Source organism: Phyllostomus hastatus, unplaced genomic scaffold (assembly GCF_019186645.2).
Source record: "Phyllostomus hastatus isolate PE091 unplaced genomic scaffold, TTU_PhHast_1.1 phas_contig_524, whole genome shotgun sequence".
NCBI lineage: Eukaryota > Metazoa > Chordata > Mammalia > Chiroptera > Phyllostomidae > Phyllostomus > Phyllostomus hastatus.
The window spans coordinates 3,294,697-3,307,649 of record NW_025333900.1 but is presented as its reverse complement, the minus strand read 5'-3'; the positions used below and the strand labels follow the sequence as shown (position 1 = coordinate 3,307,649).

The 12,953-nt window shown below is 45.3% G+C and overlaps 1 pseudogene; it reads left to right on the top strand.

The window, feature by feature from the left end:
• Nucleotides 1-372: 372 nt before the first annotated feature.
• The window catches only part of LOC123823960, a 29,776-nt pseudogene continuing 17,195 nt past the window's right edge, over nt 373-12,953 (top strand).

Here is a 12,953-nt window from a genome sequence, read left to right as displayed (position 1 = left end):
CCCACCCTCCGGAGAGAGGGACTGGCTCTGCCAGCTGGAGCTTGAGAAAAAAGGTTCCTGTAAACCTGCTGGCAACACCAAGGCAGTCATTGGACCTCCTTCCCCCTCAGAACACGCACCCCCGAGGAGGACCCACATCTGCACATCTGCCTGACTTCACATCTGTGGGAACGTGGAACATTCCTGGCAATGTGTGCATGAGTGTAAGATAAGTTAATTTGGGGGATGCAGCAAAGGGAATCCACTGACATTCTTTTCTAGAGTTCTGCTTGGTGCTTCCTGCATGTGGTGTTCACTGTTGGAAGGAAGATCCATCATGGGTGGTGTCAGCCTCACTCCCCAAGTCTGGCGTGTGTGACCACCCAGAAGGACATGTTTATGAGGCACCATTTTGAAAATGAGAGTGAGATCAGTGTGAGTTAATAACCTGTGGAAACAATCTTGTTATTCTATAGTCATCCATTGTGGACCCAAGAGAATAGCTCCTGGTAGTTAAAGAGACTTGCCTTTCTTTCTGAAGTGGTTGTAGGTCAGAGATTTAGCCAGCAGCTAGCGAATCTGTGTAAGTTAGGAGGCCACACGTCCTTGCACAGGTGCTGAGTGACTTTCAGCCTTCACTGAGGTGGAAGGCCAGCCCTGCAGAAGAAGAGAAGCTTTGGTGGCTGGAGAGGAGGTGCTTTGACCCAGAGGTATCTACAGTCCCCACCAGGCCAGTGCGCCTGCTTCAGGTCGGCACCCTCGCAGCACTGGCCACGCCCACAGGACAGGTAGAAGTGGATGAAGAGGGTAGGAATTGATTAATCCTCACCTTTGGTCATTCCTAGTCGTTCTGAATATCTAATCTACTGAATGGGCATTTTCAGTCTGACCTTCCTGCCTTTGGTTTTTTCACTGAGCAGGGAAGAGATGGGATTTTCTGGAATTTTTTTTGTCTTGTGAATTCCTGATCCCCAAAGCCCAGAGGCTGGCAGCAGAACACGTGTGTGCTCTTAAAAGGAAGCCTGGCCCTTGAAGACTGTCTTGAAGACTGAACCAAAACCAAACTGGAAAGAGAATTTGGATATCTTCTTGTGGTTTAGAAGGTCAGAGACTCCATTTCCTTTTCTGGTGCTTGAAAAGGGCTTCTCCTCTCTCAAGGAGCATTTCATTTGGGGCCAGAGGCATTTGCTTGGTTAAGGGCAGCCCATAAAACTGAGTGGCTGCTTATTTCGTTTCTAGCATGCTGAAGCTCTCCTTCTACAATGCAGTTATTCACAAAGTTTATTTTGTTATTTGTTTTCTTTTTCATCTCAAGGGGGTTTTAATGAGGCCAGAGCTCAGTTACTCAGGTGATTGAGTTGGATTGCCGGCAGCCAAGTAAGGGCCTGGAATAGAGAGGAGCTGGGGGCAGGCGGGTACAGGCAGTGCCATGACAGAGGGGAGGGCTTGTCTGGATCAGGGACTCAGGAGAAGAAGAAGGAAGATAAAGGGCCATGACAGCAGGTGTCAGGGCTACTCGATAGATTCCGTATGAAACCCAAGGGCAAGAAATTAAAGGACAACCCCATGGTTGCGGTATGGAGTAGCCTTCATACAACTGAAGTGTGATACATCCACATAGGCAATTAGAGATTTTCCAGGAGCTGTATTTTATTTTTTTAATATATTTTATTGATTATGCTATTACAGTTGTCCCATTTCCCCCTTTCACTCCCCTCCACCCTGTACACCCTCTCCCACCCACACTGCCCCCCCTTTAGTTCATGTCTATGTGTCATACTTATGAGTTCTTTAGCTTCTCCATTTCCCGCACTAATCTTGCCCTCCCCCTGTCTATCTTCTACCTACAATCTATGCTACTTATTCTCTGTACCTTTTCTCCCTCTCTCCTCCTCCCACCCCCCTGTTGCTAACCCTCCATGTGACCTCCATTTCTGTGGTTCCATTCCTGTTCTAGTTGTTTGCTTAGTTTCTTTTGGTTTTGCTTTAGGTGTGGTTGTTCATAATTGTGAGTTTGCTGTCCTTTTACTATACATGTTTTTTCTTTATCTTCTTTTCTTAGATAAGTCCCTTTAGCATTTCATAAAATAAGGGCTTGGTGATGATGAACTCCTTTAACTTGACCTTATCTAAGAAGCACTTTATCTGCCCTTCCATTCTAAATGAGAGCTTTGCTAGATAGAGCAATCTGGGATGTAGGTCCTTGTCTTTCATGACTTGTAATATTTCTTTCCAGCCCCTTCTTGCCTGTAAGGTCTCTTTGGAGAAATCAGCTGACAGTCTGATGGGAACTCCTTTGTAGGTTACTGTCTCCTTATCTCTTGAAGCTTCTAGGATTCTCCCCTTTGTTTTTACCTTGGCTAATGTAATTATGATGTGCCTTGGTGTGTTTCTTCTTGGGTCCAACTTCTTTGGGGCTCTCTGAGCTTCCTGGATTTCTTGGAAGACTATTTCCTTTGCCAGATTGGGGAAGCTCTCTTTTATTATTTGTTCAAATATATGCTCAATCTGTTGCTTTTCCCCTTCACCTTCTGGTACCCCTATAATGCAGATGTTGGAATGTTTAAAGATGTCCTGGATGCTCTTAAGCTTCTCCTCGTTTTTTTTTTTAATTCTTATTTCTTCATGCTTTCTTGCTTGGTTGATTCTATCATCCTTCTGGTCCACTGTATTGTTTTGAGACCCAGTTTCCTTCCCTTCACTATTGGCTCTCCTCCATGTATCTTCCTTCATCTCTTTTATGGTAACCTGCATCTTTTCATCCAATTTGCGCCCAAAATCAACCAATTTTGTGAGCTTTCTGATCACCAGTGTTTTGAACTGTGCATCTGATAGATTGGTTATTTCTTGGTCGCTCAAAAGGATGAGTCCTGGGGGATTGATCTGTTCTTCTGTTGGAAACATGTCTCTCCCTGTCTCTCCTTTTTTTTCCTGTCTGGTCGCTCTTGTTATGGTGGGGGGCGGAGCCTTAGGTGTTCACCAGGGCTGGGCACCCCAGTCACTAGATTGTGACGTTATTTGTGGGGGTGGGGGCGGGGGCGGGGGCGGGAGGGAACAATGGCGGTAGTTCTGTTCTCCTGGGATCTCAGTCCCTTCTCTGGGATCCTGGGCTGCCAGCTCTGCCCTGGTCCACAATCGCCGCCTCACTGGGTCCGCCAGCTGCAGCTTGCGTACTCAGGGTCCACTGCTAGTTCTTGCGCGCCCCGGATGGCTTACGTGCCCAGTTTGCGCCAAGTTTTCCCTGATCTCCGCGCGCTGCCAACCTGAGCCCGCCTGGCTCGTCCTCTCCTACCAGTCTGTATGTACGGGTCTACTTCAACTTCTTGTCTGTCCGACTTCCATTCAGATAGATCCTCTATCAGTTCTGGGTGTTATTCTAGCTCTAAATTGTTGTTATTCTAATCTTGGTTGTGCGTGGAGGTACGGTGCATCCACCTATTTCTCCATCTTGCCGGAAGTGTGGCTGCCAGGAGCTGTATTTTAAAAAGCAAAGAGAACCAGATAAGTAGCATTACTATTTTAACATTTTTATTTAACCCAATATGTCCAAAATATCATAATTTAAAGTTAATGTTTTACTACTTTGTTTTTGTACTAAGTATTCCAAATCCCCTGTGTACTTCCATTTGCACCGTGCTCAGTACAGACTGGCCATGTTGTAAGCATTTAGGAGCCACATGTGGCTAGTGGCCACTGCGATGGCAACTGAAGCAGGGAGGATTAGAAGATGTAATAAGAGATAAATGGAGAAGGATCCTTTCTTCAGAGAAGAATTTGATAAACTTTTGTTATGTTGTAGATTGCTGTGGGATGCCCAAGAGATGGCCCAAAGGAAATTAAAGATGCCGATCTGATGGTTGGTGTGGGGGTGAAGAAGACTGACTGGTCAGGAACGTTTGAGGGAATAAAAATCCTGTCACTGTTTTCTGAATTACTTGTGTGAAAGCCCAGACATTGTTTTCATTAAGATTCAGCCACATGACAGGTGCTCCCACAAGAATAAAGGTTAGGCCGGTTCATAGCAACCAGGCTCCCCCTCGCCTGAAGCTTTTGAAACTCGAAGTATTTGGAGATGATCCGCCCAGCGCCCAGCCATTCCCCAGAGTACAGCAGGATGCAGATACCAGTGCTTTGTGTATAAACTGTCTGACACTTGACTCCAGCTGTGGTTCCTCACCTCCTTGTTGCCAGTGATTGTCATCTCCACTCCCTCCCAGCCCGCACTTCCATGTCTTTGGGAAGGAATCTCTGTTGTGTTAGTTTTCTGCCTCACTGACACTAACTTAATTTCCAAATGAGACACACACATATACACATATGCATATATGCAAGAAACATGCAACAGCTCCCCAGTACTTTTTTCAAAATACAAGTAGATATATTTTCCTATTATAAAATATGTGTTTAAGATATACTTGTTAAAGTATCAAGAAGTACAGACATGTATAAACCAGAAGATGTGTTCTTAACTGCTCTCAGCTATTTTTCTATGTTTCTTATAAAATAAGCATGCATCATGCCATGTAATTTTCTATAATGTGCTTCTTCTCTTAAATGTATATTATGGACACACACCTCCACCTCCTTCCTTTTCATGGCTGCGTAGTAGTCTGTTTCATGGGTATTCCATCACTTATCTGATATCTCAGTGATGGAGCTTTATGTAGCTGCTGGTTTCTTTTGTGTTGTTATAAACAATACCACAATGGTTGTCCTACATACATCATTGCACAATTGTCAGTTTTATTCCTTAGGAATGCATTTCGAAAGTGAATTGTATCATTATCAGTATCAACATTTTAAAGATCTCCATGAACATTGCAAAACTGCTCCATGAGGCTTATACTTATTTATATTCCTTGCAACTTCTTGAGAGTTCCATTCCCCAACTCCATGTGAATACCAGTTCATGGTTATTTTCATTCTTTTCAATCTTGTCAATATGATAAACAAAGAATATCTCATTACATTTTATATTTTCACTTCTTTGATTGATGGCAATGTGGAGCAGCTTTTTAACATATATTGAAGACTTGTATTTTTTCTTCTGTGAATTACCTGTTCCTATTTTCTTGCCCATTTCTATATGGTGGTTTTTGTCTTTGTCTTACTAACTTAACGGATACTAACATTTTGTCATGGGTACACCCTGCAGCTATTCTCCTAATCGATTGCTTTTGACTTTGTCTGGGATGCTTTTCTTGTTTTTCCCATCACATGTAAAACTGGGTTAAAATACTTATGTGGAGCAGTTGGAGTGGGGAACTGGAGGGTGGTGTGGCCATGGGAAGAAATAACTCAGTGCTTCCCTAAGTGACAGAACTGGCCTGCAGGCGGCACGTGAGAGTGGTGGAAATCTCTTCAGGGCCTATGCACTGGAGCAATCTCGTTTTGTTAAAAATAAAGTACAAGTTTATACAGAATTTTATTTTTCTAAATAATTGAATCTCTAAACTCTAATAAGGTAGAAAAATAAAGAAAGGTATTTAGAATTAATTCTGATTTTTCCTCAGAGAAATGTCATTTGGGATACAGGAAAAAAAGTGACCTTGGAAAAGTAATTTTGCTAATTTCAGAAGTAATAATAATAATTTGGAAATAGTTTTCAGCTTTAACAATATTATTTTTCTTCATTTTGCCACATTTTTTTTCTTTTTGTCACAGGTAGGGATACTCACCTAGGGTTAAGCATAGCATTCATTCCAGAAATATTTTTAAGTACCCACTCTATGCTGAGTGTTTCTGATAAAGGAATAATTTCTTACCAGTGACAGTGGGCAACAGCATGAAGAAAATGAGTGTTACTCTAAATGTTCCTGGACCCAATGAATACAGGAAAGTCAACTAGCACATCCCTGTGCTGAGGGCCAGAAAGGCTCCGGGAAGCCAGGATCCTGCCTGACTCCCGGCGGCAGCGCAGGGCTCTGGAGCGCGGAGGGGCTGCAGTGCGGCGCGCAGGATGCCACCGGGAAGGATCCAAGCTGTCTTCAAAGGAGGCAGTCCTCAAGCCCAGTCTGGAGAGGAAGTATGCAGTTAAACTAATTAGAATGTAACAAAGCCGGTTTCAAGCAGGAAACATAGATGTCATCCTAAACCAGAAATTCTAAAAGCACCTACCACTTGCAAGTTGCTCTGCTGCTGGTAGTTTGAGATACAAAAAGATAAACAGGGAGAACTCTGCATGCAAAGACCATCAGAGGGTTGTGGGAAGTGGCATGTTGGTGTCCACAGCTCCAATATGGGCCAAACTTTGGTGTGACTCATCTTAGTGATTTTATTTACTTAGAGAGATGGCAAAGGAGGGAGAAAAAGAGGGAGAGAAACATCAATCAGCTGCCTGTCGCACATGCCCCAACAGGGGACTGGTCCGCAACACAGGCATGTTCCCTGATCGGGAATCAAATCGGCGACTTTTTGCTCTTCAGGATGATGCCCAACCCACTGAGTCACACAAGTCCGGGCTGATATGACTCCTTTTAAAGATAAGATGCACTTTTAAGTTGTGATCATGATAATGGCCGTAACTTACATGGCTGTTTTTACATTCCAAGCTCTGTTTCAAGCACCTTATATACAATAGCTTATTTAATCCTCAGAACACTGTATCTCCCTTTTGCAGGTAAGGAAACTGAAGCACAGAGAGTTTAATCTACTTACCCAAGGCTTTCAGAGCCAATCTTTGAACCTGAAAGGAAACTGGGGACAGGGGTATATTAATGTCCTAATTATCTGGAGAGCTGGGGAATGGAGGGATGGACTTTATTCTCTATGGCTTCAGAGGTGAGAATTAAGAGGGATTTTCCAAACGTTAACTCATAAATGGAATGGAGCTGTGAGCCCCTTGATACCAGACATTTTTGAGAAAAGGCAGGAACAAAATTATCAAAAAGTTTAGAGAGGGCAATTCTGTGTTGGATGTGGAGTTTAAGTTAGTGCTAAGGTCACTTTCTTCTGTTAGCTTATTGAATCATAATCAGCTTCAAACATACTCAGTGCCTTTTAAGAAAATTAATACATGACAGAATCAAGACATGAGAAATTCATTAAAAAGCTGCTTATCCAGCATCCTATTAACTAGCATTTGCATGTTTTACTAATTCTTTGGAGCACAGAGTTCATAATAATGCTCCTAAGGAAATAAAAGTGCCTTCAGTATTTTAAAAGATACATTGGATTATGTTCCTTGTAATGTATTATTCTGAGTATTTGGTAGCATTTTATTCAGTTGAAAAGTTGTACTTCATGAATGATATCTAATAGCTCACCTTTAACCAGAATATATGATTAAGTGGGATAACCCACCCCATAACCGGGATAAAAAGCAACTGTTCCAGAACAGTCTGCGGATGAAAAGTCTGAGCTGGGCGTGCAGGAAGCTGTTTCTGGGTAGGAATCCAGGAGCAGCGATCCCTGGCTCACTTCCCCTATTGGCCAGGCCCTGGTCCAAGAGAGGATCACTGAAATGTTGGCCGTTTGGTGTACTCAGCTGTTTCACGGACAGGAGCTTCACTGCTTAGAAGTTCAATTCCCTGGAGCATCCAGAAAGCAGCTAGCACTCACAATGAGTACATTCTCCAAAACAGAAAGTTTATTCTTACTCGGGACTCTGTCGGCCTGGACATGAATGCTAAGACAGGTGATTACACCAGCTTCAAAGGTAATGCACCAAATAGAATCCTTCCATGGTAGCTCAGTCAGTTGATTCAGGGACCTTCTAATACCACTGACAGCATGTGAGGCAGTGTGCCCACACCAGCACTACATACTTCAAATCCCACCTTCATCACCAGGCTCTCCTGTCTGGTCGATCTAGTCACTGACTATTAACTTTCAGGATTCTCCTTGTTAAAGCTGGCCGCTCCTACAGAGCTGTGTCACCCAGCTCCAGGGACTGGCCTGGCAAAATCCCTGTGTCCCAGAAAAAAGTGAGCTGCCCCAGGAAGAGGAGCCCTACTACATGGACTGCAACCAGAGTGAACTTGTTGGCAGGCCCCCTGCCACCGCTGGCCTTTCTCCCACTTCAGTCCTGTCACTAATGTGTCACTGACTCATTCTCTCCCTCTCAGAGATCTCCTGCCCCTTCGCCTCATGTGGGAGCCTGCTGTGTAAAGTACAGAGCATGGTGTACACAGTCATGCAGGGCTGTGCATGTAGAGCTGTGCGCCGGGGAACACCCGGGGGACCAGAGACCTATATTTCAGTCCCAGGACTCTGCTCTCTGGGTAGTCCTGAGGCTGTGGGCTTGTTTCCTCAGCTGTAGCCTGGAGGTAACAGCCACTTCCTGGATGGAACATACAGAAAATGAGGGTGAAAGGGGAAAACGGGTATGAAAGGTCTTTGGAACTGAGAAACATGCTACAAGGTAAAGTGGGAGATGTGCAACCTTAAAAAGGAAAGGAATTCTGACACGTGTTACAACGTGGATGAAGCTTGACATTATGCTAATGAGATAAGAGTCACAAAAGCAATAGTTCCCTATGGCTACCACCAGTTTGGGCGATGGATAAGGAAATAAATATCCAGATGAGTACAAAAGTATTCCAAAGGAATATTCCAGTATTCCAGGGTTCTCTCATGATAGCCTCTTACAGGTTTCAGAGATCCCAGGTAATACAATAAGGAAAAGAAATAACATATATCATAAGTTAAAAACATAATTTAAAGACTTGCTGTCGGAGAGTGGCAGACTGGCTGACTGCCGAGGGCTGCTCAGACGGTGGGCACCAAGCATGGGGGGTGCGGAGCTGCGGGCGGCCACTGGATGCTGGCTGATGTGGCCAAGCCACTGCAGGCAGCGAGCCACCGGATCTTCATCCTCCTGCTCTGGCTGTGGACCTGGGATCCTGGTGCCTACTGATCTGGCAGGTGAGTACTAAACTCAGTTTGCCCCTGTGCGCTCTTTACCAGGACCTTCAGAGACTGGTACATGTCCTCATGTCCCCAGAGATCTGCAATCTCCTGACCCCGGGGTCCACCTACACCACCAACATCAACCCACACAATGCTGAGGTCTACACTGTACCCAGAGAGCCTCGGTGCCACGTGTGACATCCTTATAGAGCACCACCAGATTGGGAAATATGAACACAACCTCAAATTTGTCAATCTGTGGCTTCCACCAAAACATTCAGTTCAGAAGAGCTTTCTGGTGAAGATTGACACCTTCCATCATGTGCAACTGGGGATGGCTGCCAGGGGCCTCCAGCCTATGCCCAACAATCGAGGAGGGGCTCTACCTATATGGGGACACCCAGCACATCCCACTGTACCAGATAAGAGACCTCTAGGCCAGAGTCCCTCCATCAAGCAGGTTATGGATATCTCACTCCCAGAGATGGCCTTGATCTCCCACGAAATGGACCACTCCCTGGGCCTCTAAAGGTTGTGACAGGCACCATTCAAAACATGCACGTGAAAGGCTTCATGTGCCAGTGAATCGAATGGGACATGGAGAAGTACATCTGGGAGAGAGTGAGACATTGACTTCCTGAGCCACGAGGTGGCCAGTGGAAACACCTGTTCCTTAGCACCAACAGTCCTTTCAGCTCTGCCGGCAAAGGAATTCACACATGGTGGTGGTTCCTGGCTGATGCCAACTCTCTGCAGTGGTCATCATCCAGGAGAACGAGCCTCGCTTTTTCACTGACCCACACAAGCCTTTCAGAAAACTTGATGAGAAGGGCTCGGGACAGTGGAACTACATCACCACCTGGAAAGGGCAAGATCTACTGACCAGGAAACCTGTTTGCCTTTCTGTGCGTGACAGAATGACACAGCCCCAGGGTGCTCTACTTCAGATATCACTTCTACAGGGACCTGGAGGATCTCAGGCTTTGGCAGGGCTGGTGCACAGGTGCCAGTATCCCCAAGCTGGAGCATGACATCTGCATCCTCAGCATATACTCAGTGAAAGGGCAGCAGGTGCTCCCAGGGCTGCTGGGGTGCATGCAGATGGTTGTGCAGATGCATGATGCAGATCTGTAGGTGCTGGCTGCCTGGGTGAAAAGACAGCAGGAGCTGAGGCAGGTTCATTACCAAGACCCTGTTCAACACTCAGTTTGGGAGCATCCTCCACACCTTCCACAACCCCACCTACTTCTCAGAGCACCTCATGCACTTCTCAGACCTCTACACAGCATCCCTCAGCTGCTTGCTCAACTACCAGTACACTTCACCTTCACACCCACAACATGTGATGCCACCCTGCATGCATCAGGTCTGCACTGGCTGCATGAAGATGCCCTTCTGGCAACATGGCCCACACCCACTGAGGGCACCTTTATGTCCAAAACTGTGTGCCAGCCCCTCCTGCCCTGCCTATTCTGGGTGTCTGTACAGACAAAATAGTCTCCCTTGCTAAAAACAAAAATAAATAAATAAATAATCCATTAATTACTGAGGTTTAAAATTATAGTAAGATAAAATTAAGCATGGTTTTAAGTTCAAAAATCCTAGGATATTTGATTTCTGGATATATATCCCAATGAACTGAAAACCGGGACTCCAAAAGATATCTGTGCCCCCATGTTTATAACAGCATTATTCACAGCAGCCAAACAGGGAAGCAACCCACAGGCCCATTGATAGGTGAATGGATAAGCAAACTGTGGTACGTCCATACAATGGAATATTGTTCAGCTTTAAAGAGAAAGGAGATTCTGACACATGCCGAAACATGGATGAACCTTGAAGACATTATGTTGAGTGAGATAAGCCAGTCACAACAGGACAAATACTGTAAAATTCCGCTTACAGGAGGTATGTAGAAGAGTCAGGTTCACAGAGATAGAAATGAGAATGGTGGCTGCCAGAGGCTGAAGGGAAGGGGAAATGGGGGCTTACTGTTTAACAGGCACTGACCTCCCATTTTACAAGATGAAAATGTATGAGACTGGACACACAATAACATGAATAAACTTAATATAACTTAACTGTACACTTAAAAATAGTGAAGATGGTAAATTTTATGGTATGTACATTTTACTACAACCTGAAAAAATGACAGACATGGGTCCTGCACACCCAGACCACTTTTTGTACAGTTCTGAGACGTACCTACACTAAACACTCAATCAATATTTATGGAATTGAAACTCCGCGTTTTCATTTCTCTTGGAATGGCTTCAGTAAAGGAAAAGGCCTCTGGAAGGAGAGAGGCCTTCGATTGCCCTGGCCACAGCATCATTCATACACTTGGAAGAACCATCCTCTGAAGAAGGGAAACCTGAGCTCTCAGAGTTCAATCAAGCAGGGGAGCCATACTAGGCCCGCGGGTGCAGGTGCTGGGACCGCCACAAGGATGCTCTGCTTCTATAGTTTTCTATCTCACTTCTGTGACCCCAGCTCTCCTCACCCAGAAAACAGACCCCAGGAGCTAAGGGACTTGTTGCTCCTGCCAGAAAGCAGGAAAAGAAAGACATGCATACGCTCTGTGGGGGCCTCTCCTTGTGGTTATCCTCCCGTTCCCCCAATCTCAGCAGACCTCAGCCCTTACTCTACAGACAACTGCAAACCACCATATGCCAACCCCCCTCAGATACCAATTCACTCTCATGTGAACCTTGCCTTTGGTCTCCAGGGACTCTGCTGAAATGGCTTTGCCAAGGTCCACCAAGATCAGCCACGTCTTTGTTCTTGAATCTAATGGCACTTTTCCACATTCGTATCTGCAGTCACCGCTTGTACTTTCCTACTTCCTCAACCTCTCTTTCCTTAGTTTCTATAACATCTCAGATTCCTGGTTTTCCTCCTCACTCCCATCTCCTGCTCCTGCCTTCTCCTGCCTTCTATGGGCTGACTCCATCCAGAAACAAGAGAACAGAGCAGCCTGTTGATGCATTACAAAATATATCAGCCTACCAGGGCACAGAAGGGTAGCAAGTGAGTCTGGAAAGAAAAATGGGAAATAGCCACCAAATACTTTCTAATTCAATTTCCACACTGCAGCTTAAGGGGCTTTTCTGTAGTATAAATCTGATTTTGTCTTCCCTTCACCTAAAAGTATTCAAAGGCTCCGTGTTGCTCCAGAATGCTGTCTGAATCTCTTACCACCACCCCGGCATGGTGTACCTGCCTAAATATCCAGGCATGCACCCATCACTCCACTACCACTGTGCCCCTTACCTTTACTACTCTTCCTCCCTCCCCCAATTCCAGCCATTCTGAATCAATCGGTAATGCCCTCTCCAGTTTATGCACCCATCTCCCTGCCAGCTTCGTCCATAGGTCAGTTCTTACTTTAGCTGTGGCCTCCTCCAGGCACCCTTCCCTGACCACCCAGGAGGGGATGGTGTGCCACTCCTGCGACTCCTCTCTCTCTCCTCATTCCTATTGTAGCATACTGTGCTCATCACACATTATTGTTTTTGCTATTTCCTATCCATTCCTCCCCCAAACTGGAAACATATTGATTGAAAGCAAGGCCTGATGAGCCCAATACCTAACACAGTGCCTAGCATGCAAGCACTCAAGACATATTTGCTGAGTCAATGAATAAATACGCACAAAAATCCTGTGACATTGATATTCTTATCTCACTGTTTACAACCAAGAACCCTGGGGTCTGGATATGTTGAGTGACTCGCCCAGAGTCACATAGTTGGCTCAAGATGAAGCCCATATTCAAAGAACCTGTGTTTTCTGATTTTTGACGGGAATCTCTTCTACCTTCCTGGGTTGCCTGCCAAGGATGCCCCTGTGCTCCTAGAAAAAGGTATTGCTGCTTTGCCCTGACATGCCCAGAAATGCCCAGCTCTAGGTTCCATTGTATACAAATATTGGCCTCTCTTCCCCTAAAGCATATGAGATGTGTTCTTGGTCTCTAAATTTCCTTTTTTCTGCTGGTTCCTCTGGCAACTAGGCAAGAAGCAAGAACTGAGATAGGAAAAATAGTGGCAGAGTGTCAGAGATGGAAAGTTCTACAGACAAAGGTTTTTGCTGGAAAGAAGGTGTGGGAGAGAGAGGGAGAGAAAAAG